Raw genomic sequence first — 24,720 nt, forward strand, 5'->3', positions numbered from 1 at the left:
GATCTAATATTGCCTGAATAGAAAATAAATATCTAATAGGCGTACAATTGGGGTGGGCAAACGTTTGGTGGCTGGACTGGATAGGAGTACAGGGGGATGAGAAGATAATACCAAACAGTTGGTCTTATAATCATATTTGTAGACTCCGTTGAGAATTTATGTATTTTCCAGGGATTTGCAGATCCCTTTGCGACTTTAAAGCAACAGCTTTAAAGACTTACACTTCAGGGTTTGCCTGCTTCTGTGTCTCTGTGCTTCGTGATTCAAAATGGTGGGAAAGTTCCACCCTGATCCTTGGTAATTGTTATAATAAAGAGCTTCAGGGTGCAAAAAAGAAAGAAAGACAGACAGAAAGAAAGAAAGAAAGAAAAAGCTGAAGGAATTAAACATGTTGCTTTCCAGGGCCTTGGATTGCTCACCCTTCCAGACAGAGAAGCATTTTGGGTCTTGGCAAATCGGGGAACAGAATAGTAAGTGAGGGTTTCTTTCTTTTTCCTTGTCTTGGTCAGTTGGTCTCTTAGAAACCAAAGCTGCTGTTCCTATAGAAGCTTAGTTCCTTTCACCTTGGGCCTGGCTTAAGCACCACTTTACCAAGTCTCCCCCATTCACATCGGGGCTCCTTAACACCGTTGAGATGGCAGCCCTGTGAAAAGAAGGGCCAGCCTTGAATTGCAAAGCCTTGGGGCATTCTAATTGGTTTTGGTTCAAGGGCCTACTGGATTTGTGAAAAGCTCCAAGGTACCGTTCCCACGCCAGGCTTCAGTTCTTCAAATTGGGGTGGGGGGGGATGGGGAGGGAGAGGGCTGGAAAGTTGGCTGGGATGGGGAAGAAATAGCGAAGAAAATGAGGATTTGGGAAATGAGCCTGGGGTAATCCACAGCCTTCCCCCCCTCCACACACACAAGAGGGAAATTTATGCTTAATAAACTGGATTAATCTATTTATTACATTTCCTCCCCCCCCCCCAGGGTCTGGAGGCATTGTGTATGAAAGGCTGGGTTTCCACATCAGGTTAAGTTGCCAGGCAAGTGAGCCCCATCTGGGCTCCTCAGGATACATGAACGTGGCCAGCTGTGCCTTATCTAACTCTGGTTAGGTGAACTACTAGGGCATAACAGAATGTGTGAACCCTGTCCTGAGCCAGAGATAGTGAAGCTGAATTGGCTTGTAAACAGGGCCAAATGAGAGTCCGTGAATTCACTGAGTGAACATTTGCATCCCTATTTCCAATTGTTATCCGATACTTCAGCAAATGTGTATCAGCCTGAACTGTAGGCATAGCTGACTCCATCTTTTAATAAACCTTCATGCCTGCTTCTCTTATAATTATTGCTGATGGAACAACTTTGATTTGCACTAGCTTGCTTTTCTTTATGCAAGCTGTACATCATGACCTTTATTTTTATTTTTCAGAGCAAGCACATTAGAATACAGCAACAATGCATTTCCTGAAAGGAAATCAAATGTTCAGTGGTTTCCTTCTTCACCATGTGCACCAAAACATAGAAAAGGCTAGGTAGCCACCTGCCCACCTTCCAAGGTAGATAGACTATGGTATGGCTAGAATTCTATTTATGAAGCTATTGTATGTTTGTCTGTATTTTCCCTTACTTCTCTCTTATACCCCAGGAAGTAGGAAGGAAAGAGCCAGTTTAAGTCACAGTGGGCTTAAGACATGCTCACCTTTTTTCTCACCTTAGTGGGCTTAAGACATGCTTCTGAAGGTCTTCTCCAAGGCCATTTTCATGACCTACATCACATTCTGCTGCTGATTCACTTTGAAAGACAACAGTCTAAAGAAGATTGATGAAAGTTTCTAAATTGGTGTTTTTTATTGGCTAGTCATATACAAAATTGCTTAGGTGGGGGAATTGATAGACTTGGGAGATCTAACTCATCAACACAACAGTTGTGACCTGGTCATCTGAACGTCAGCACTGATGATGGCAAAGGAATACCGAATTCCCTTCTCTATCAACATTGGAAAGATTTATAAATTACTCTCTTTCTGTGTATTAGGATGGCTGCTTGCCAAAAGTGCTTATTTATGAATGCTTTAACAACAACAGCCAAAAACAGGTGCATCTATGGGTACATGCCACAGCTTAATTAATGCTGTAATTATTCAGATAAAGCACTTTAGATTTGCAAGTAGGATACACCATGAATTTTGATGTTATGGAATGCTTCTGTTCAAGATTTCACCTGCCTTGTTCCTTTCCTGGTATTTCAGCTTTTCTAAATAGCCATTGGTCAGCCCTTTATGTTTAAGAAGAGCACTCAGTTCTTTCTGGTCAGTTTTCAGTGAGCCTTCAAAATACATTGATTGGATGCTGTACATTGCCCTAAACAACAATGTCTTTAACTTGATTTCTTGAATGATCTACCTTGGTTTGTTGGTTGAGTAGAACATTCGGTTTGTTGACTTGGAATGCTTTCTTTCTTTCTTTCTTTTTTTTTTTGGGGAAGATTAGAGCCAGAAAACTTAAGTTCATTGGGTGTGCAAGGTTGATATCTGGTTGTGTCTAGTAGGAATGTAGTTGCTTGGTGATTCTGTTGGTATTTCCTCTTTTGACCTTGGCAATGACAACAATGCTGAATAGATGGTCTATCTAGGTCCTCCATGTTTTGCCAACAATCTCAGCAGGAAGCAGCAGGCAAGGTCTTTTTAGCAATATAGTAGCAGTGGTTTCCAAACTATAAGTCATGACTTAGTGGCTACAAATTCAGGGCTGCCTCTTGCATATTTTCTGCAAACTGGACTATAACCTTAGGCCAGGGGTGTCAAACTGCCATCCCGCAGGCCAGTTGCATCATGCAGAGGCCACACCCACCCCAGCTCTGGCGATGCAAAAAAAGTTGCGATACATCGCGACACGTCATGTGATGCGGCAAGTTTGACACCCGTGCCTTAGGCCATGCAATGGTTTGCTTTGATTTTTATGTGGAATCTGGTTCCTGGTTGTGTTGCACAAAGATAGCTAAATCTCCCTCTCTCTCTCCTTCTCCCACTCCCTCTCCCTCTCTCTCATTTTTTCCACTCTTTATTTTTTTCCTTGAGAAGTCTTAGATTAGTGTGGTTCGGTTTTCTTAATGGATTTGATTAAAGAGTTGTCGAAAGGAAGGAAACATTGTTCACTGATAGAGTTTAGGTAAATAACCAGTCCAACTCCATACAGGGTTATAAATAAACAAACAAATTCCAAAATAAGTTGACATCACTAGTTTTTCCAACTTGGTGCTCTTTGGTTATTCAAATGACACTTTCTGAAACTCCCTGCCCAATTATAGGACTATAGGCTGTCCACAGTTTTGGACAAATGTTTCAGCCCTGTGGTCTTACTGAGCTGGTCTACCATGCTAGTCCAGAGTGAGTTATATGGATGCTTCTCAATTTGTTAGTCTTTGGCTGAGAGATGGTGACTACTTTGCTTTCACGTTTAAGGGATGATTGTGAGAAGTCAGAACAATTAACCAGTGGAACAACCTGCCTCCAGAAGCGGTGAATGCTCCAACACTGGAAGTTTTTAAGAAGAGACTGGACAGCCATTTGTCCGAAATGGTGTAGGGTTTCCTGCCTGAGCAGGGGGTTGGACTAGATGACCTCCAAGGTCCCTTCCAACTTTACTACTCTTACTAATTTGATGATCTCCCTCCTCCTCGTCCAGCACCTATACCACATTGCACTGACACGTGTGTGTGCACATGTGTACGCGTCTCTGTGTGTTCATTTTAAGCTGAGAGCAGCTCTGGTGTCTCTTATCAGACTGATGATAAATTTATCATATTAGAGCGAGTATCAGTGGGGATTGAACGAGAAAGAATTGAAGACTGTGCTTACTCAGTGGAGCATTTAATACTCGGTGGATTTGTTTTTGGTATTTTTTTTTTTTTTTGCTTAGGAAGAAAGAAAAAATGACAAATATCTCATCAGGATGTTGGTAAAGCCCTCTTCCTTGCTTGGCAATTTTCCCTAGCATTTGGCCACGAGGAACACAGATTGCACCTCTTCAGTGTTCTGTACTTCGGCAGAATGAGTCTTATTTTAGATCATACGTGGGATGTGAGCCTTTGTGTCTGTAAGCTGATCCTTCTTCTTGGTTGCTTAACATTCAAAAAAGCTGGTTGGGCAGTAAGTTGGGAGTCAGATTTGAAATTCATCTCTCTATATATACATTACATGCACACAATGTGTGCTTTTCAAACAGAAACATTGCTGTGAATGTTTGAGGCTGTTGAATGTCAACACAATCCCCTTTGTTTGTGAATGTCTGGAAACAGATACCTTCGCCTGTGAGTGGCTGGGTTCGATGCAATTGCCTGCCCACCCTGGGATTCCTTTGGTTTGGGCACATCATGTTGGAGAAACCCAACCAATGTGGTTTGTAAACTATGGTGTATGCCTTAGCAGGTTTTGTGAATCAGTTGTTTGTGGTTTATCCAATAAGCCCTGGATAAACCATGTACAATGTGCAATGTGAGTCTGTCTGCCAATGTTCATCTGTATATGTTTAAGATATCTATATGGCAGTGTAGTGACCTGGAATACGAATGCGAAGATTTGAAGATATAAAGGGATTTCAGGAGAGGCCCAAAGTTGCTTTTTCAAAAGGCAGCTGAAGTCAGAACTGAAGAAGCTTTTTGGATGAGAAGCGAAACGTCTTCAAAGAAAAACAAAGTCCGGCTGCCTTTTGAAAAAGCACCTTTGGGACAACCATGACCTGGATGTCTGAGAATTTCCACAGACCAAACATGGGAGGATACAGTCAGAAACTTTGTCTACAATTCCTTAAACCCAAAGCATCTTCTCCAGGACAGGTGTGGGATCTTGGGAAAGCATGTGGTGTGTTGCAGCAAAGATGCCACTTGCACTGTTCATGTTTTGAAATATCACGTCTTCAGGGCCAAAGTGCTGATGCATCACTGTAATATCTATTTTGGGCATTCTCAATTTTGTCTGGAGTATTAGCCTTCGGGAGAATGCGCCAACAGCTTCCACATTTTGGGAGACAAATCTAAGGAAAGGTTTTGAGGATTGTGTGCTGGACAGCCAAGAATGATCACAGCTGGCTTCCAACCCTTGGGTGGGGTTTGTGTTTGTGTGTTGTTCCTCTTCCTCTAAGAATCACATTAAAAAAACCCTGCAGTACGCATGTTTTTCTTATCTTCAGTTCAAAAGGCAATACAGCAAGCGTCTGTATCTAGATTTTCATCCGATATGGAAAAGCAGGCAGTCGGGTGTGATTGGCGTTCTCATTAGCAAGGTTTGTGTTGCATACAGTGACAAGGAAAACTTCTTTGAAAGCTAAATAAGAATATCATTTTCTTGCTGGTCTCTATTTCTCTCCTTTTTACCTTCCAGAGCCCCTTCCTCTCCATTCCCTGGTGTATCCATCAAAGATTTATCTTTGCTTTCCAAAGCTGTTCCTTTCTTTGATTTGAGAGGTGTTGAAATGCTTATTCTGATGTACATCCACAGATAAAAGAGACACCAATTTAGTTCCAACTGGACTTTTCTCCCCGTTGAGCAGTGTAGAGACGATTGTCTTGCATGTACACACACAATGCTAATGGATTTTTTATAAACACTTGAATAACTGGTGATGCAAACATCCAGGTTTTATATGGAAGGAATACTCTTGTCAACTTCCATGTTAATTTTATTCTAAATCCTTATTCAAATGTCTCATTCTCCCTTCACACCTCTCCAGTAAGGCTGTCTTCTGATTTAAAGAATGTTTACTTCACCAACTGCCACTTAACTTGGTTAAAATAGATGCATTATTAAAACACGGTGCAAAGGATTGTTTGTAAGAATTTTTTTTTTTGAAGATTGAAGCAATTTATCCATTTAACACAGCAAACACAAATACCTCCTAGTCTGTGCCGTAATTAATATTTTCTCTGCACAGACCTCGTAGCTCCAAAATACTGACTGGAAATTAAACAAGCACACACCTCGCCTCGTCTCAGTAATTGAAACATCCCGTGATCAATGAATCAACTTGAATTTTAGTTGATTAATCTGTGGCTTGAAAGCTCCCAATTAATTGACTGCTAGCCAAATAGCCCAGCTGTGTTCCAACATCACCATGATTTTGGAGAGATGTAGATGTGTCTCTCAGTGGTCCAGATGAAAGGGATTATCCACCGAGCATGGAATGGCTCTGCTTTATCTCATTACTCGTATGCAATAGCGATGCAATAAAAATATTGCATAAGAAGCGTGTGTGTGTATCTGTGTGTGTGTGTGTGATATCTATCTAAGAAGCAGACAATCCATGTCTGTTCTCACTTTGTGTTCTGTTAATGAGAAAAAGACAGGTAAGCATCACACGTTTCAACTTTCTAGCCTTCAGCTACATCAAGAAAACAGTGACTAACTATTAATGGTAAGTGATGGTCTTAGTGCTAATTAGTACTTTCCTCCCTCTCATTCCCCCCCCCCCATTATATGCCTCATTTTTTTTATCACAATCTTTCCCTTAAGTCAGTGGTTCTCAACCTTTTTAATGCCGCGACCACCAACCGATCGTAAGTCGAGGACTACTCAACCGGTCGTAAGTCGAGGACTACTCAACTGGTGCAGCACTGTTTGCAGACTGGGGCTTTTGGCGGGCTCAGCAGACAGAGACAGCCTGGACAATTCCTATTGGCTTTTGAAAGCCAATAGAATTAGACTCTATTCAAGAGAGTCTATTCTATTGGCTTTCAAAAGCCAATAGAATAAAAGGGAGTAGCACAGCTAAGGAAAAGGGGGAAAAAATGGCTGACTGCGTTGTTTGGCGACCCCCGTGAAATGGTCGTTCGACCCCAAATGGGGTCCCGACCCACAGGTTGAGAACCACTGCCTTAAGTTTTCAAACAGAGAAGGCAATAGAGGTGACCCTCACGGATTTCAGCTAAGCATTTCTTCATATATAGAGATCATCCTTGACTTATGACCAAAAATTCCATTGCTAAGTGAGATTTGGCCCATTTTACGACCTTTCTTGTCACCGTTCTTAAGTGAATCCCTGCATTTGTTAAGTTAGTGACACGGTTGGGAAGTGAATCGGGCTTCCCCCATTGACTTTGTTTGTCAGAAGGTTGCGAAAGGAGGATTGCGTGACTCTGGGACTGCGGCGACCGTCATAAATGTGAGTCAGTTGTCAAAGCCTCCAGACGTCAATCATGTGACCATAGGGATGTTGCGACAGTCCTAAGTGTGACCAACGGTCCTAAGTCACTATTTTCAACGGTCACTAAACAAACTGCTGTATGTTGAGGACTAGCTGCATGTCGAATGGAATTACAGCAACCGCCTTATTGAAACTGCTGTGCTGGACGGGATGAAATTATGTGGTCAATTTGCAGCTGGGAATATGGATGGGGATGCTTTGAAATAAATCTCTGAATTGGGAGGTGTCTTGTTTTAGACAATCGAAGGTTTATTTCTCCATCAGAGCTCACAGCCCTTGGTAAATACTTTTCTCTCTGAATCCAGAGGAATATATGGTGTGTGTGTGTGGGGGGGGAGAAACCCCATGAACTTGACAAAGAGAAGAAAGAGAAGATAGTAACAGAGGCCAAAATGGTTTCCTATTCTGATAGAGCAGTGGTTCTCCACCTGTGGGTCGGGACCCCATTTGGGGTCGAACGACCATTTCACGGGGGTCGCCAAACAACGCAGTCCGCCATTTTTCCCCCCCTTTTCCTTAGCTGTGCTACTCCCTTCTGACATCCAAATGGCTTTGGTGGGAAAAGAAGCATATTTTGGACCAACAAGTGTTCCTTGGTGGGACATTTTTTCATGGAGATTCCATGTGGCTCAGCTTTCAGGTGTCAAATCAGGTCACTTTGAATTTCAGAATGACCAAATCTGATTTGGAACATGAATTCAGATGGTCACTTCTACCAGTGAAACCGGGTCTCTATGTGGCTTGCTGGCTTCGTTCAGCCCTGCAAAAGCCAGGCCTCTCTTCTTTTTTCTTCTTGGAGGAAGCCTTGGGCAGAGGGTGGGACTAGAAGACCCCATAGGTCCCATCCAGCCCTATGATTCTAAGCTAAAGCTACAATGAAGCAGCATGCTGGGCAAACCAAGGTAATTTCATGCACTCCTATTCTCAATAAAGGAGAATATATGTTGAAATGATGGGTCCTTGGTGCTTTTTGAACTTAGTTATTTCCTCACAGATGTTTCATTACCCAAACATCATCAGTGCTAGGCCTGTCTGGAGTTACAAGGGACTGAATTAGGGATCTTTAACAGATTTTTAAAGCCTTAAAAACAAAACTGTGACCCTCGTGTAAGAGATTAATACTAGGTTTCTCTTTTCCTGGTGGGGGTTTTGCTTCATTCCTGTTTGTATGGAACTTTTTTTGAAAACAAATTTTGTCTGTTTCCTGTAATTCAATCCAATAGTTTTGAGTTTCTTCGAAAACTAAGGGCGATTGCTGATTCCGTACTTCTGTAAACACCTTGCTATGCTATCTTACTCGATCAAAAGCTTTTTGGAGTTCTCATTTGAATTTGGGGATGGGCACTCTCTGGGATTCTAAGGTTTGTAAATCTTGGGAGCTGAGCAACATAAATGAATTTAAAATCAAAGGCGTACATTGATTAGAACATGCTTCCTAGTTAAGAGGGCTCCAAGCTTTTTAAGGTCCAAATGAGATTTTTTTTTTATCATGCAATTTTCCTGCCTTATTCTCTGAATTTGAGGAAGGCAGTTGTTTTCTTCCACTTGTGATTTGCCTGTTTTGTTTTTCCTTTTTGAAAGACAAAACAAAAAACCAAAATGGAAAATGGAATAGCTTAATAGCTGGGCAGTGTCATCACACCTTTCTTGCAGAGCTTTTTAAGACTCTCTCCCCTTCAGAACGGTAGTTGAAAGTAGGAAGCTGTCATGGAAAACAGTTTTATGCCCAAGATTTAGATGCCCAAGAGGTTGCCTTGCAATTTCTCAAAAGTTTATTTCTTCTTTGAAAATCGCTTCTCTATTTTTCCATCTTATTCTCCAAGTGTAAGGTATTTTGGGGATGGAGGTGGGGCGGGGGCTGTCTCTTGAACTTATTTGCTAGCTACAATTAGCAGATGATAATTTAAGGTCCCTTTCTGGAACAGGTCTTTCCATCCTTCTGCAACTTCTCTTGTTGTTCATATTCCCCAATTTGGCAGTGTCGCCCCCCCCCTTGTGGGGAGTTCCTGTCTGTTGTCTTCCTTTGGAAGTAAAAAAGGTCTACAAGAAGCCAAAGGGGTTGGAGATCCTTAGATTGAACAGAGAAAGAGTCACAGAGGAGACATGAATGCCAACTGTTCAGCAACCTTTTTAATCAAATAAGCACGAGAATCTAGCAAACTCCAGCCAGGAGAATCCTACTAAAGTTTTCTTCCTTCTTCTTCTTCTTCTTCTTCTTCTTCTTCTTCTTCTTCTTCTTCTTCTTCTTCTTCTTCTTCTTCTTCTTCTTCTTCTTCTTCTTCTTCTTCTTCTTCTTCTTCTTCTTCTTCTCTTCTTCTTTTTCTTCTTCTTCTTAATATTAATATTATTATTCTTATTATTTTCTTCTCTTCTTTCTTCTCCTCCTCTTCTGTTCTTCCTTCTTCTTCTTCTTCTTCTTCTTCTTCTTCTTCTTCTTCTTCTTCTTCTTCTTCTTCTTCTTCTTCTTCTTCTTCTTCTCCTTCTCCTTCTCCTTCTCCTTCTCCTTCTCCTTCTCCTTCTTCTTCTCTTCTCCTCCTCCTCCTTTTTTTTTGAAGTAAATTTTCCTTTTCAAAGGCAAATTCTCTTTCAGAAAACTGAGTAAAAAACGGTAGGCTAAAAAACAACAACAACAACAACACCGCAAGATATTTTTCTGCATGGCACTAATTAAAGTTCCTCTTCAAGTTGAACAATAGACATTGCCTCTTTACTGTAATTTCTCTGAATGGATGAGGGTTTTTCTTTAGGAAAAACACTTTGGTATAAATATTCAGGTAGGAAACGTTCAGCTATACAAATGTGGAACACAGCCCAGTTGAATGTTTTCCAGCATGTATGCATGCTTGCCTTAAAATGTGTGTCCTCCTCCTCCTGCTCCTCCTCCTCCTCCTCCTCCTCCACCTCCTCCTCCTCCTCGAAACATTTGAGGCAGAGTCCAGATACAGATAAAGTCCTATAGGCAGCCAGTAAAGATATTTAACCAAACATCCAAAAAAAGAAATGGCTTGCCAAAATTTGCATGATGATTCATTCATTCTTATGATTGAACGGTGGGTGTTACGTCTGTCTTCTTTGCCAACCTCTCCCACCTTCCTGAACCCCCCTCTCGGTGGGCACGTGAGCGTGCATAGGTGCAAGTACCAACACCGGCAATTGCTTTGCAAGCTTTCCAAATGCCAAGGGTGATTGTGCTTGTTTTTACATGAGTGCCATAGTGCCGGAGGTCAAGGATCCTTGGCTAGACCAAGCATGCTGAATGCGACCTCAGGTGTGTGCGTGGACAGATTCCGACAAGCAAAGTTTTCAAACCTGCGTGAAAGCAGATGACTTGCTTAGAAACCATATGGTACTTCTCCCATACATGAATCCCAGGAATGGGGTGGGGGTGGGGACCTTCTATATTTTCGACCACAGTTTATACACACACACACACGCACGCGCGCGTGCGCGCACACACACACACACACACACTTCCTCCTATGTGGAAGGCTTTCTAATGCCAGGGACATATGATCATTCTCACGGGACACAGAAACAGGGAGAGGATAAAAAAAAAAAAAAGTCTTTTGGTCTTTGTGTCTGTTTAATTCAGTGCAAGTCTCTGGCCCTGGACTTTATGAATGGTGGCTTTGTGTAGGCCTTTGCTAAGCCTCAACTGTGAGCACTTTTCCCGTCCCTCCACCTTCTCTGCTCCATGGTCTCTCCCTTGTTTCCCACCATCCGTTGCCTATTAGCAAACTAAATTATTTTTTCTCCCCTCCTGATGATTCCCCCCCCACTTTGCCCTCATTGATGGAAAACAAAAGGACTTCTAGCAGGGGCATAAACTCAGCTGGAGAAAAGAAAGGGGGTGGGAATTAAAGAGGCAATGATGATGGTGAAGATGATGAAGATGGTTTCACGGGTGTGCTTGGGGTACAAAATGGGACCAACTCAGAAAATGCTCATTTTTAGAGACCTTTTTTTCCCCTCTTTTCTTTTTTCCCCCCTCATTCCTCCTTTGCGTTCTTCTTAATTTATGGGTAAGTGAGAATGTCAAGGAGATATGGGCTTGCTAGCTTGCAACATGCAAGGTTGCTTTGTGTGGGAGACTGCAGAAGACTTGCGCTGATGTTCCCACTAGTTTGTTCAGAGCTGAATTCTGCTAGCTCACAAAACGATCAAGATAAGTTTAAAATAAATTTCTACAGTCACAAGAAACTCTTTCTGGACTCTTTCTGCAACATTAGACTGTAAATTGGATAAGGAGATAACCTCCTCTTACGTTAAGAAACCTATAAAAGCTCTAAAAAGAAAAAAATGAATCAGGAATTTGCTAAGGAAGCAATTATTACTTTATTCCTTAGGCCTCTGTAGGAAGGGAACAAGGGAGAGCTAGCAGCAAAACGTGTGTTGGGGCATCTGGATTCAAATCCCTCATCTTATATACTGGTGAGCATCATCATGGAATGAGTACAACAGGTTGGAACTGACATTGTGACACAACACATATTTTTCTGTTTTAGTGTCACTGGACCAGACTAAACTAGACAAGACTAGATTAAAATCATGATAAGAATAGAATAGAACAGAACAGAATTAGAACAGAACAGAACTAGATTAGAATTAGAACAGAATAGAATAGAATTAGAACAGAACTAGATTAGAATTAGAACAGAACATACTAGAATAGAATAGAACAGAATTAGATTAGAACTAGAATAGAACAGAATAGAACAGAACTAGATTAGAATTAGAACAGAACCGAACCGAACATAATAGAATAGAACCATGATAAAACAGAATAGAATAAGATTAGAATTAAAATTAGGACAGAACAGAATAGAATAGATGAGAACAGAATTAGAACAGAACAGAACAAAACTAGATTAGAATTAGAATAGAATAGAATAGAATGCAGAATATACAGACTGTAGAATAGAATAGAATAGAATAGAATAGAATAGAATAGAATAGAATAGAATAGAATAGAACAATAAGTCATAAGATACAAACAACAACTGATAGATCATAAAATACCAATAGGAACAGGTAGTGGGAAATATGAGAGGTGAGCAAGAAGAGGAGATAAGAAATGGGAAAGATAAGATGACAAGGATAATAGCAATACTGCCTACTACATGGGTAAATATCCTTAGGCATAGACAGTGCTGTGGGAGGTGGGTGTTTAGCAGAGGTGTTTAATTATGATTAGGAATAGACTCCTATGCTTTGCCCTTCTCCACGACAGTATTTGGCTTTGCGAATGTTGTTCAATACCTCTTTCTTGAATGAAAGAGTGATTTAGCAAGATACAAAAATGTTGTCCTCTGTCAAGGTTGGGGGCAGTCTCTTAATGGCCAAAGTAGACTCAATTATGTTTTGCTAGGTTGAATGGTGCAATGAGGGCAGAATCAGAATCAACTGATTTTTCTCCCTATATTTGGGGATTGCCCCGTTTATCTTTTAAAATGATAGACATAATTTTGTGCTGATGTCACTCAGAAGGCTTTTTGTTTTGTTTTGTTTTGTTTCCCATCTCAAATGTTGTTCTGGGACTTCAAGATGCCCACCTCAATTTAAACAAAGGGTTTTAATTCCTGCACATGTCATCCATTTTTCTTTTATGCCCACTTGTGGATAAAATACTCAAATCACCCATCAGGTATGTGACAGCCTCCCTGAGATGTGGAGTTTAAATCTGAATTTTCTCAACCCAAGCAGCTTCACAAGATTGTTACGAAGGGGGAAAATAAAGAGTAAATAGAAAAATCTACGTACGGAAGGAAAAAAATGTAATAAATGGATGAGAACAGAGGCAGAACAGAGGAATATTATTCTTCCTTTCTCAAAAAATGAAAGAGAAATATTGGATTAATAGATAATACTGTGAGCAGTTAAAATGATGAGGAAAAATGTACATATAACAGTGTTTTAATCTGAATTAGATCATTCCCAGCTTGTCTTTGGCACCGGCCTTGTTTAAACCCTGTGCTAAAGCAAGCTATGGTTATTTTGGTTTTGTGACATCATGATGTGTGAAGGCTGGCATTATGGTTTCAAAACCATAGTTTATTTCCTGGTGGCATGTGTAAATTGGATCACTGTATCTTATTCCTAGTTACAATCTCTTTTGCCTTGCAGCCCCACAACTAGGGGCGTTAAGCAGGCTCAAGTCGCAACTGTGAAACATTTACAAATCCAAATATATATATGCATCCAATTTTTGCACGTATTAAAAATGTATGTATAAATTTTGCAAGGCTATTGCCTGCCTATCCTTGGATGAGCATAGAACATCCATAACACTATTTTGGCACTTTCCCCTGTAAATTTACCATTGAATTGTCATCTTGCCATCCCCCCAAAATCTGCATTTACTCTCATTTTCTACTATTCATTTAAACAGTGTGGTACAAATGGGGTCTTCTGATCAACCACATTGGCAGTGGGAGGGCTGATGTTTGGTTCCTATTGAATTCAGCAAGATAGGTAGCAAAGGTTAACTCTCACCCAATTAGTGAGTTGTGAATAGCTAGGAACAAAGTGCCAATTATCTTGGTGGCAGATGGGTTCATGCTTCAACTCATAGAAGCATGGTAGACTTGCCATCTTAAACATGTGACCAAATTATTATTATTATTATTATTATTTTAAAAAAAAAACCTCCAAGAGCAAACAAGTTGTCTAACCTAGTCTGACCAAGCTGAGTTTCTTGGCAAGGGCAGGCTACGCTTATCCATAATAGACTTCTATATTCAAAACAGCAGAGAGCAAGCATGGGAGGATTCAGTACCTAGGAGAGCTCCCAGAGAAAGAAAGTTGTTGCCCTAAAGCAGGGGCAGGCAACCTTAGCTCTTTTATGACTCATGGACTTCAACTCCCAGAATTTCTGAGCCAAGGCTGCCTATCCCTGCCCTAAAGTTTCCAAAATTTGATTTTTTACAAGTCAACCCAGGAAAGGTCAGAATGATCGATGTTTACAAAAGAAACATCTCACCTTTTGCTTAATGATTGGCTCTTTTTGTGCAAGTAAAGTTGTGATACAGATATACATGGGAAAAAAATATAATAGGAGGAAAAAAATCTCTCTCCTTTACTCCCCTAATATAAAACTAGAACCTATCCTATTTCCCCCAAACAGAGTAGCTGTGCAAAAGGGCAAAGTGGATGCATCAGTTCATAGGGATTATCTCTCTGGTGGGTTTTTTTTTTTGTCTTCTTGCATGTAACCATGGCATTATGCCCATGTATCATACTGTGAGTAATGAAACTCTGCCTTATTGTCTCCTGCACAGAGGCTGTGTGACATTCTGCTGCTGTGATAAGAAAATGTGTTCTTCGGCAGGAACAGCCACGACAATGGATGGAGGGCCATGGGGTGTCTCTCTCTCTCTCTCCATCTCTCTCTCTCTCTCTCTCTCTCTCTCCTCCCTCCTTCCCTCTCTCTCTCTCTCTCTCTCTCTCTCTGGCTTAATTCCCTTGCCCTACTTCTTCCTCTTCAGCGTGCCTCTCCACTCCTCAAACACATCGGTGCCTGTGTGGTACCCTCAGAGAACAAGCACAGAAGGAGGCAATGTGCATGAGAGAGACAAGAGGCGGGGGAGAGAAGAAGCAGGCAGGAAGGACCACTTCTCCACTCCTTCAGTTCACCCCATTCGATGCCAGGAAGCCATTTTGACAGAGTCACATGCTGTTTGTAAGATGGCCGCATTGACATGAGGTAGGTTGCCACGGCGGCTGAATTTGTTACCGTGCAACTTCCTCTGAGCCCGCCCTCTCCTCTTTCCCCCCCCCCCTTCATCTTGCTAATTAACAACCCAAAGGCAGAACAATAGGGCCAGGCTGGCACGTCCCACTTTTCCCGGTGCCCCTCCTTCCTTCCAGGAAGAAAAACCCAATGCCTGTTCATGTTATTAATTGCACAAGACATGCTTCCCAGCTTGTACTTGCGGTACATTTTGTGCAATGCCTGCGCCACACATCCCTGTAATCCAAATTGAGGGTGCAGAGAGAATATTTCTTTTTGGGGGGGGGGAGAGCAAGAGAATAAATGGGAGGCTATAAGGGAGTGGAGCAGAAAGAAATGCGTTTTGTTTGCATTTAGGCAAACCCAAACCACTAATGACATGTAGATAAAGGAAATTAGATAAATGGGGATGATATACACCCCACAAACAAAATCTGATCAGAGAGGGGGCAACATAAGCTTTGTAATTTTTGGCCCCGGGGGGAAAAAATGAACAATCTTGTAAGAGGAGTGTTTATTTTATTTTTCTTTTTGCCAATCTGAAATAATTATTAAAACACTTCCCACCCCAATGATGCACACACACATACACACGAACACAAACACACCCATAGGAAAGGCAGTCTCTTGTATGAAATTTATAATCTATATTATTGGATATTACTTTCTTCACAATGTTGTGTGGGCAATGTAGAAACCCACCTGTTTCTTTGTTAGGCTTTTACAAGTGCCCACCCTATTTATGTTACATTGATTTATCATTTCCATCCTAATCCTTCCCTACATTAAGATATTCAGGGTGGCAGGCAGCAAAAAACAAAACAAAACAACAAAAAAAACAAACAAACAAACAAATAAACACTACCGAATATCAATGGATCAGAAAAAAAAGCTAATATAGCAGCTCATTACTTCAGCGTGAATTAAAATTTCATTGCTATTGTTCCATATGCTTCATCTTTTTTCTTCCTAAAGAGAAGAAAGTCTCTTGATGACAAAGAATAATTATTTGTTCTGCCTTTCAACCATATAAAACTCCATTTTCAGCTTGGTTTCTTCCCACGATGGATACCTTAAAATGAGTAACCAAAGACAGAAAAACTGCTAAAAATCACAGACTTACTGGGATACAGGAGGGGACGACAGTCTCAAATTACTTAACAGAGAGGAAACACTTATAAGCAGGTGGTTGGGAAATCCAGCTGTTTGTTTGTTTGTTTTTTGTTTTTTTTTTTAAGTTTATTTTTGGGAAACAACACTTGGTCTCTTAGCAGTATTGAAAAATAACCTACAGTGTCAGTACATGGCTACGCAAACTTAATCAACATTTTCTTTAACTATACAACAATGCCTTATACGTGTCCCCGTTTTATAAAGATGAATACAAATGTAGTTTTGTAAGATTTTAAAACTCCTCTAGTGTTGGAGAACCTCTAATACTTTTGATAATAAAAGGTAAACAGAGGTAGAGCTTGATTTATGACCACAGCGGAGCTCCCCAAATTTATGTTGCTAAGTGAAACATTTTCCCCCTTTTTACGACCTTTCTTATCACAATTGTTAAGTGAACCACTGCAGTTGTTCATTTAATAACCTCATTGACTTTGCTTGTCAGAAAGTTGTAAAAGGGGGTCACATGAGCCCCCCCCCCGGGGAGATGCTGTAACTGTCATAAATATGAACCAGTTGCCCAGCATTTGAATTTTGATCACGTGATTCCGGGGATGCTACAATGGTGTAAGTGTGAAAAATGGTCTTAAGTCTCTTTTTTCAGCACGGTTGTAACTACGAATGGTCACTAAATGAACTGTTGCAATGATATGATTGTAGTGGGTCATTTTTAGATGCTGTTCTGTTCGAGTGGAGGGGAAGGACAGGAGGAGTTTTATGGGAGATGCAGATGATGGTGCTTTAGGGAGAGACGGCACTGTTTGAACAATGTTTGCTTTTCAGGAGCATTTTTTTATTTCTAATCAGCTGGGCAGATTTTCATATAAAGCCACTTTGAGCCTAAAAATCCTGGGTGTTTTAAGTTGTGTGTGATCAAGAAGAAGAAGGGAATTGTGTAGAGGAACTCACCACGTGACTCTTATCCTAAACCAGTAGGTCTATCCCAGTGGTTCTCCACCTGTGGGTCGGGACCCCATTTGGGGTCGAACGACCATTTCACGGGGGTCGCCAAACAACGCAGTCCGCCATTTTTTCCCCCTTTTCCTTTGCTGTGCTCCTCCCTTTTATTCTATTGGCTTTTGAAAGCCAATAGAATAGACTCTCTTGAATAGAGTCTAATTCTGTTGGCTTTCAAAAGCCAATAGGAATTGTCCAGGCTGTCTCTGCCCTGCTGAGCCCACCAAAAGTCCCCTTCTGCAAACGATGCTGCACAAGTTGAGTAGTCCTCGACTTACGACTGGTTGAGTAGTCCTTGACTTACGACCGGTTGGGGGTCGCGGCATTAAAAAGGTTGAGAACCACTGGTCTGTCCAAACGCTTTCGTTATTTAAAGAACCATTTTACAGCAATGGTAAACTCCCCCCTCCAAAATGGCAGGCACTAGAGAATTGGTTTGGGGTTTTTGCTTTCTGTTTGGCATTAAATGGCTTTTTTTCCCCCTCCCTCTGGTGATATGGCATTCAGAGAGAATGGCTTTTAATAACATCAGTGTTCCAAATTTGGAAAGTCATACCGTGTGCTGCTGAGCAACAACACCTGCAGTAGTGCCATTCAGCGTTTGATTTTTGGGTGGGGGTCTCTAAGCATTGAAATGTAGCAATATCTGGAAGTAATAGAAGGGAATATTTGTAGCTCAGGGTTGACCTGTGGGGTCCTTGGTGCCCTCTGAGCTTGGTGGTTTTTTGGCAGACGTTTCGTTCCCAAACTAAGAAATATTGTCAGTGCTCTGATGACGTTACCTAGTTTGGTAATGAAACGTCCGCAAGAAAACCACCAAACTCAGAGAGCACCAAGGACCCCTCAAGATCTGGAAGTTTGGAAGTTGCCTGCTTTAATGCATTGGTGTAGAGACAAAGGATGGCAGGAGGTGCAGGGTGGCAAAATTTGGTTGGGCTAAATTCTCTATTCATGGTTGGGACAGCCGATTCTCCAGTAGCCACATGAGTTGCCAGTTAAGGAGAATATTGTTCAATACAGCTGGAAAACACAGATAGAGAGCCGTAGATCTATCCTTTTTTTTTTTTAAAAAAAAGGGAGGGTTTAGCGAGGAAAATAAATTATTTTAAAGAGAATAGAAACAGAATGATTAAAGAACAGAATCTGTGTGCCCAGTTAAAGTTTTCTTGGTCCCATGACTCCAATAATGACATTTTCTCTGTTGATCTGGCCAACCTCTTAGGGTGAACTACAGCCAGTTCAGCCACCTTTAGGACTGTACAAACCCAGCCCCTCTATTTACCTGGTATGTTTGGTATGTTGATCAAACCTAAGAAATGAGTAAATTCCATAAACCGTGGTTAAATTAACGCCAGGCACAGATGTTGCATACATGTATAGAAAGGATAGAATTTAGGCTATTATAGGAAGAGTATTTATAGAGGTTGGTTAAGAAGGGATAAACCAAAGCACAAGACTGTCTAAACTGCAACCTGGCTTCAAAGTGATCTCTAAGCTTTCCAGAGACTTCATTCAAACAATTGCTACAAATGCTTCCAATGATCATCTTAAATTAAAATGTTGCTGAGAGTTTTCCTTTGGCTGTGGTTTTCCTTCTGTTGTCTGGACTGCCCATCCGAAATCCATGTTTTGATTCCTTCTCCTTCTCCTTCTTCTCCTCCTCCTCCTCCTCCTCCTCCTCCTCCTCCTCCTCCTCCTCCTCCTCCTCCTCTCTTTCACTCTTTATTTCTTTTTCTCTCTTTCTTTTGCAAGATCAATAGCTTATAAAAGTAGATAAAAAAAAGAATTGACATTATAATTTGGTGAGCTGCCCCATAAGCTGTTTTATAGGCTGGCTGTAAAACCATGAGTGAATAAACGCAGTATAAATAGTGTTGGGGGGGGTTGGGGTGGTGGTGGTGGAAATACATTTCAGTGAGGCCTCTATCCTCTTAAGCAGAGCTTCCAATGTAATGGAGCTGGCAGTTAGCAGATGTGGCAGTTTTTTAAACTGATCAATCTGCCTTTGCAAGGATGCTTCTCAACACAATAGATGTTTATCTGCTCTCCTGTTCCATTCCCTTCCGCCTCTTTTTCTGGGCTCCCTTCTGTTCCTTGAGGTGTGGATGGATTAAAAAATCACATTATCGGTAGGCAGGCAGGCAGGGGGGCTGCAGGGGGGGTGCTGATGGGTGGCAGTGGGTGGGTGGGTAGGTGGGGAAACAGAACAGGCGTTTGTCTGGCCTGTAGCCCAAGCATGCCATTAGAGCAGCATTGTGTCAGAAGCCGAGTGTGTCCAGATGGCGCGAAAGCATTTCCAAATCCTTATCTCAGGAATATTCCTCTCTTGAACAACACCAGAGACCTTGGTGCAATGAATTTTCATGATCCCACCTCATCTCCAGTTGTAGTGGATAAAAATATATCCATCCATGCAAAAACTGTTGCAGCCACCTCTGTCTTCCCTCCCTGAATATGAGAGCTGGGATCTCAGAAAGCTATACAGAGACAGCGGATATAAATTCAGTTGCATTATGATGTGTGTGTGTGTGTGTGTGTGTGTGTGAGAGAGAGAGAGAGAGGGAGAGAGAGAGAGAGAGGGAGAGAGAGAGGGGGAGAGAGAGAGAGAGAGAGAGAGAGAGAGAGAGAGAGAGAGAGAGAGAGAGAGAGAGAGAGAGAGAGAGAGAGAGAGAGAGAGAAGTCTATTTACTCGCGATCCAGCATATATTCAAAGCTAGGGAGAAATTCAGAGAGCTGGAGACCTTGATTCCTAGGCACCTTTGTCTTGGATGCTTCAGAGAATGGCATTGAGGCAAAATGGGGGGGGGAACCCATTCCATTCAGCCTGAAAAGCTAAGAAAAGGGGAAAACATAAAAGGGTACATTTTTTTCCTTCCTTTGAAACAAAAGAGTAGGAAAATGTGATTTTTTTGGGGGGGGGGGGGAAACCCAACCTGAGAATTTCTAGGATGGCACAACTGGCGTAGTCTGTTGCACAACCAGAAGTCTTCTAGCATTTTCAAATTGGACACAGTTCTCGCAAATGATGCTTTGATGGACCGGATGTGAGAATCTTAAGTTGGTAAGCACCAAGCTTTAGGGCAGAGTGATTGGTGAAATGAAAAGAAGTTAAAATACGATAGGCGGTGGGCGCCCATTTGTGTATGTTTGTATATTAGAGTGTCTCCTTGAGAAACCTATGCAGTGAAACCTATGCAGGAAAAGAGAGATTGGGACAAAATTCAACCCACTAATAAACATTATAATTGTATCCTTGCTGCTCCCACTTGCACTCTTTGTTCAGCTGAGCCAACCTCTACTCAGGATGTTCTATGGACCAGGGAACGATGCAATAGTTAAGATGTTATGGGCAATAAATTCCCAGGATTTCAGCACGGATTCTGAAAGCACCAAGAATTGTGTCCAAAACAAAAATGTAACACCTAGGAAATCCTTGTTTGAACTCCTATGGATGGGAAAGGCTGTAAACAAGCTGTGTTTGGTGTACATTTGTCACCATCCTTGCAACAGAACAATGCAATTTTTCACTTCCTTTGTGATCAGCTGCATTGAGAGCACATGTTAAATATGGAATTTATCCTCTTTGTATCTGTCTTTGATGTGAGAATCTTAAGTTGGTAAGCACCAAGCTTGTGGGCAGAGTGATTGGTGAAATGAAAAGTTAAAATATGATAGGTGGTAGGCTCCCATTTGTGTATGTTTGTGTGTAGCAATTAGAGTGTCTCCTTGACACACCTTGTATCTGTGGGGAATGAAAAAAAAAATAAAGATGGGCTCTATAACCATGCAGTTGAAGTCTCATCCAGTGTAAAATAATATTATTAGCTCAAGGTTGAATTGTGGGGTCTTTGGTACTTTCTGAGCTTAGTCGTTTTCTTGCAGATGTTTCATTATCAAATAAGGTAACATCAGTGTTAGAAAGAACAAACCTCGCACTGATGATGTTACCTGGTTTGGTAATGCAATGTCTGCAAGAAAACCACCCAGCTCAGAGAGCGCCAAAGACCTCACAAATTTCACGCCCCCTTTTTAAATGTACGGGATGTGTCTCATCTTAACATTTTAAACTCCCCACAACTACCCCTATAAGGATTCAGAATTTCTTTCTCCTATTAGCATTACCTGTTTTTCGGCCTAGCTGTAGGTATGTACTGGAAGACCTTTAAGACTGAGATTCAATAATGCTACCATAAACCAAACAAAGGGAGAAAATCTATTAATCAACGGGATTTTTAATCGTGTATTTTAGAGATCTGTCTAATGCATTTGGGCTCTAATGACAAAGGAGAAGAACAATGACAGGGCAGAGACAAGTGAGGACCAGGGCAAACCGTGATAGCCTCATCTCCTGGATGGTCTATTATTTCAATGAATTCGGAATGCAGATTGTGTTCTATACAGAGCTGGGTTGTAGCTATTTAAACCTGGGACATATGGCGACCATCAGGCCAGGCTCAGTATGGCTTTGTCTGCCGAACGAAAGCAGTGAAAGTGAACCAAATTGAACAACCTTCTGTTCTCGCGTGGACAGGCAGAGCTATGGGAGCTGGCACTCAGCCAACCCCGCCTTCCGCAGGCTTTTGTTTTCTGCTCGTAGACCATGCTTAGCAATCCATGATTTAGGATTTAGCTTTCAGAGTCTTCTCCGTCTCCCTCTGTTTCCTTGATTTTTCTTTTCTTTTTTTTTCTTTTCTTTTTTTTAAAAAGGCAGATTTGGCTTTGGCCTCATGCCAGCATGGATTTTGTTGGGTGTTCTGATGCATGGCTGTGACTGCTGGGGGCTGTCCAGCAAATGACAAAAGCCAAAACGAGAGGCCCAAAGATACAGGCTTAGGCACGTGTGTGAAGACCTACAGGAGAGAGATGCCAAAAGATATAAACGGCTGGTGATGGACACGGATTTTGTGCATGAGAATTTGCTGGCCTGCCGGATCAGTCACGAACACATGGATCTTGACTGACATAAAGCAGCGAGTGGAAAAATCACTATAATGAATTGCCTAGCCAAAAAAACCCAGCCTTTCTCCTTCGATCGCTCCTTAATAAGATGGGAATATTATTTGAGCCCTGAGCTATGGCTGCCTTCCTATTCAGGATTCCTCAGGATGGCTTCATCTTTCTAATGAAGGCTTCATCTTCAATATTGAGAAACAAAAGGGACTGTATTTCTGGCCAAATCAGTTGCCGATTCAGATCAGCATTTGGGATGGGTTCACAACTTGGTTTTGACTTGGTTATGATATGAAAATATTGCCGTTGTAGCATGTACAGTCTGTAGATTGGTGAATTTAGCCGACGGTGGCTTACCTTATTTAAGAAATAAAGATTTTGCATGGTAGATAACCTAGCTTACAAATTATGAATGGATCGAGCTTGTTAAGATGGTTGAAGTAAACCATGGCTTATCTGATGGCTACCGTGACTTAGTGCTGGGAAATGTTTGAGCCTATTTGATTTGTTGAGCTCCAATAGGCCACAATTTTGAAACCATAGCACGTAGCAAGAGAACAGTTTTCTCTTCACCGAAAGATTCTCCAAGGGCTTCCCAAAATTCTGTTTTATGGAAACACGTAATGTATGGACTGCTCATAAGGGCACAATGGAATTTAGGCATCTGCTTTCAGCTGGCCCGTTAGAGAAATTCTCTGTACAAATTACCAAAACAAAAATCAGACTTCCATGGTTCAAGGTAGTGTGTCTCTGAATATAGTTGTTAAGGTAACAGATGAACTAATGTCCCAAAGATGCTTTTTCTACAGGCAACTGGGCTTACTTTGTTTTTTCCTTGAAGACTTGTTTTGCTTCTTCTGAAGCTTCTTCTGTTCTGAGTCAGAACAAGGAAAAAAACAAAGAAAATCCACTTGCTTTTGGAAAAAGCACCTTTGGGACAACCATGACCTGGATGATTCTCCATCGATTGATGAGCTAATGATTGTATGGCCCTCAACTTTGCTGGAACATTTAAATCATCTTACCGATTGGTTTGGGTTAAAGATGCTGAGCTTCTGTTACCTACTTTATTCTCAGGCTGCTTAAGAATGTCTCCAGAATTTTTCTAAGTCAAGGTGTGTCTTCTTTTCGAAAGCGGAGGATGCTACTACTGCTGATGGCAGTAGTATGTTCTGTCTCCTTCAGCTTCATGACTGCTCACATTTGCAAGTCTGCAAAGAGATAATTTGTCTCCTGATACCTTCCCTTGTAGCCTTGAGACAGGTACCTTCAAACTTGGTTCTTTTATGACTTGTGGACTTCAACTCCCAGAACTCCTCAGCCTGCATGCCTGGCTGAGGAATTCTGGGAGTTGAAGTCCACAAGTCATAAAAGAACCAAGTTTGAAGACCCCTGTCTTGAGAGATGATTGTGCAAAGGAGAGTCATAATCATTCTTGGCCCGACTGATAAACTTTCTATATTTTATTTTTATAAGGTCAAAGACCACCAGGTCCTAACTGCAGCAAAGGTCTGAGTGAAGCTGCTGCTGTTTCAGAGAAGCTCAGACTGGGTTCAAAGGCAATGTTCAAACCTAGGTTGATTATCTTTGGGTTCCTCAATGAAGCACAATTTTCTCGAGTCACACATCATCCTAAATCACCAACCGTGGCCAGAGAACATCAGTAAGGATAGCTGTCAAAGACAGAACCTTTTCTTTTGTATTTTGAGACTTTTTACGGCTGAGTTCTTTAAGTGATTCTGAATCAAGGTTCTGCCCTCTATGTCTATGGAGATTCTCAGTCCTCCAGGTCATGGTTGTCCCAGAGGTGCTTTTTCAAGAAGCAGCTGGACTTTCATGTTCTTGTTTGAAGACATTTCACTTTTCATCCAAGAAGCTTCTTGGATGAGAAGCGAAAGCTGAAGAAACGTCTTGGATGAGAAGTGAAGCACCTTCGAAGAATAACAAGAAAGTCCAGTTGCCTCGTGAAAAAGCATCTTCTGTGCTTTGTGTACCAGGATATGAAGGAGGGAGGGAGGGAGAAAGGAAGGAAGGAAGGAAGGAAGAAGGAAGGAAGGAAGGAGGGAAGAAAGGAAGGAAGGAAGAAGGAAGGAAGGAAGGAAGGAAGGAAGGAAGGAAGGAAGGAAGGAAGGAAGGAAGGAAGGAAAAATCCTTTTTCACTTGTATCTCATTGTTTTAGACTATACCCTAAATACTTTTTTCAGGAGACTTAGAAATAATAAAATGAAATGCTATAAAGAAGGAAGAGGGGGAGGGAGGGAGGAAGGAAGGAGGGGGGAGGGAGGGAAGGAAGGAAGGAGGGAGGGAAGGAAGGAAGGAAGGAGGGAGGGAGGGAAGGAAGGAAGGAAGGAAGGAAGGAAGGAAGGAAGGAAGGAAGGAAGGAAGGAAGGAAGGAAGGAAGGAAGGAAAAATCCTTTTTTACTTGTATCTCATTGTTTTAGACTATACCCTAAATACTTTTTTCAGGAGACTTAGAAATAATAAAATGAAATGCTATAAAGAAGGAAGGAGGGTTGGAGGGAGGGAGGGAGGGAGGGAAGGAGGGAAGCTGAAGCCAGATTGCTATGGCTCTCACTTGTCTGTATGAACACTGCTCCGAGGTAGAGAGAATTTTAAAAATATGATTTCACAGATATTTAGTCTAGCTGTTCTGTCTCTGGTGACTCTATCATGGCTCTTACAAGAGAAGCTGACAAAGGAAAAACAGAAGTAGTTAGGAAGTTTCTGATCTCC

At 41.6% G+C, this 24,720-nt stretch overlaps 1 long non-coding RNA gene across 2 annotated transcripts in view; it reads left to right on the top strand.

The window, feature by feature from the left end:
* Positions 1-24,720, top strand: part of LOC120315177 — a 55,831-nt gene that overhangs the window by 9,034 nt on the left and 22,077 nt on the right. The window contains exons 2-3 of one of the 2 annotated variants that reach the window (XR_005558615.1): positions 11,528-11,612; positions 14,459-14,883. This is a non-coding gene — a long non-coding RNA (uncharacterized LOC120315177). The remainder of the gene's footprint in view (positions 1-11,527; positions 11,613-14,458; positions 14,884-24,720) is intronic. The other variant, XR_005558616.1, reaches the window with a different exon arrangement.

The sequence above is a fragment of the Crotalus tigris genome, unplaced genomic scaffold, assembly GCF_016545835.1.
Source record: "Crotalus tigris isolate CLP2741 ecotype Arizona unplaced genomic scaffold, ASM1654583v1 scf7180000019068.10715455, whole genome shotgun sequence".
Classification (NCBI taxonomy): Eukaryota; Metazoa; Chordata; class Lepidosauria; order Squamata; family Viperidae; genus Crotalus; species Crotalus tigris.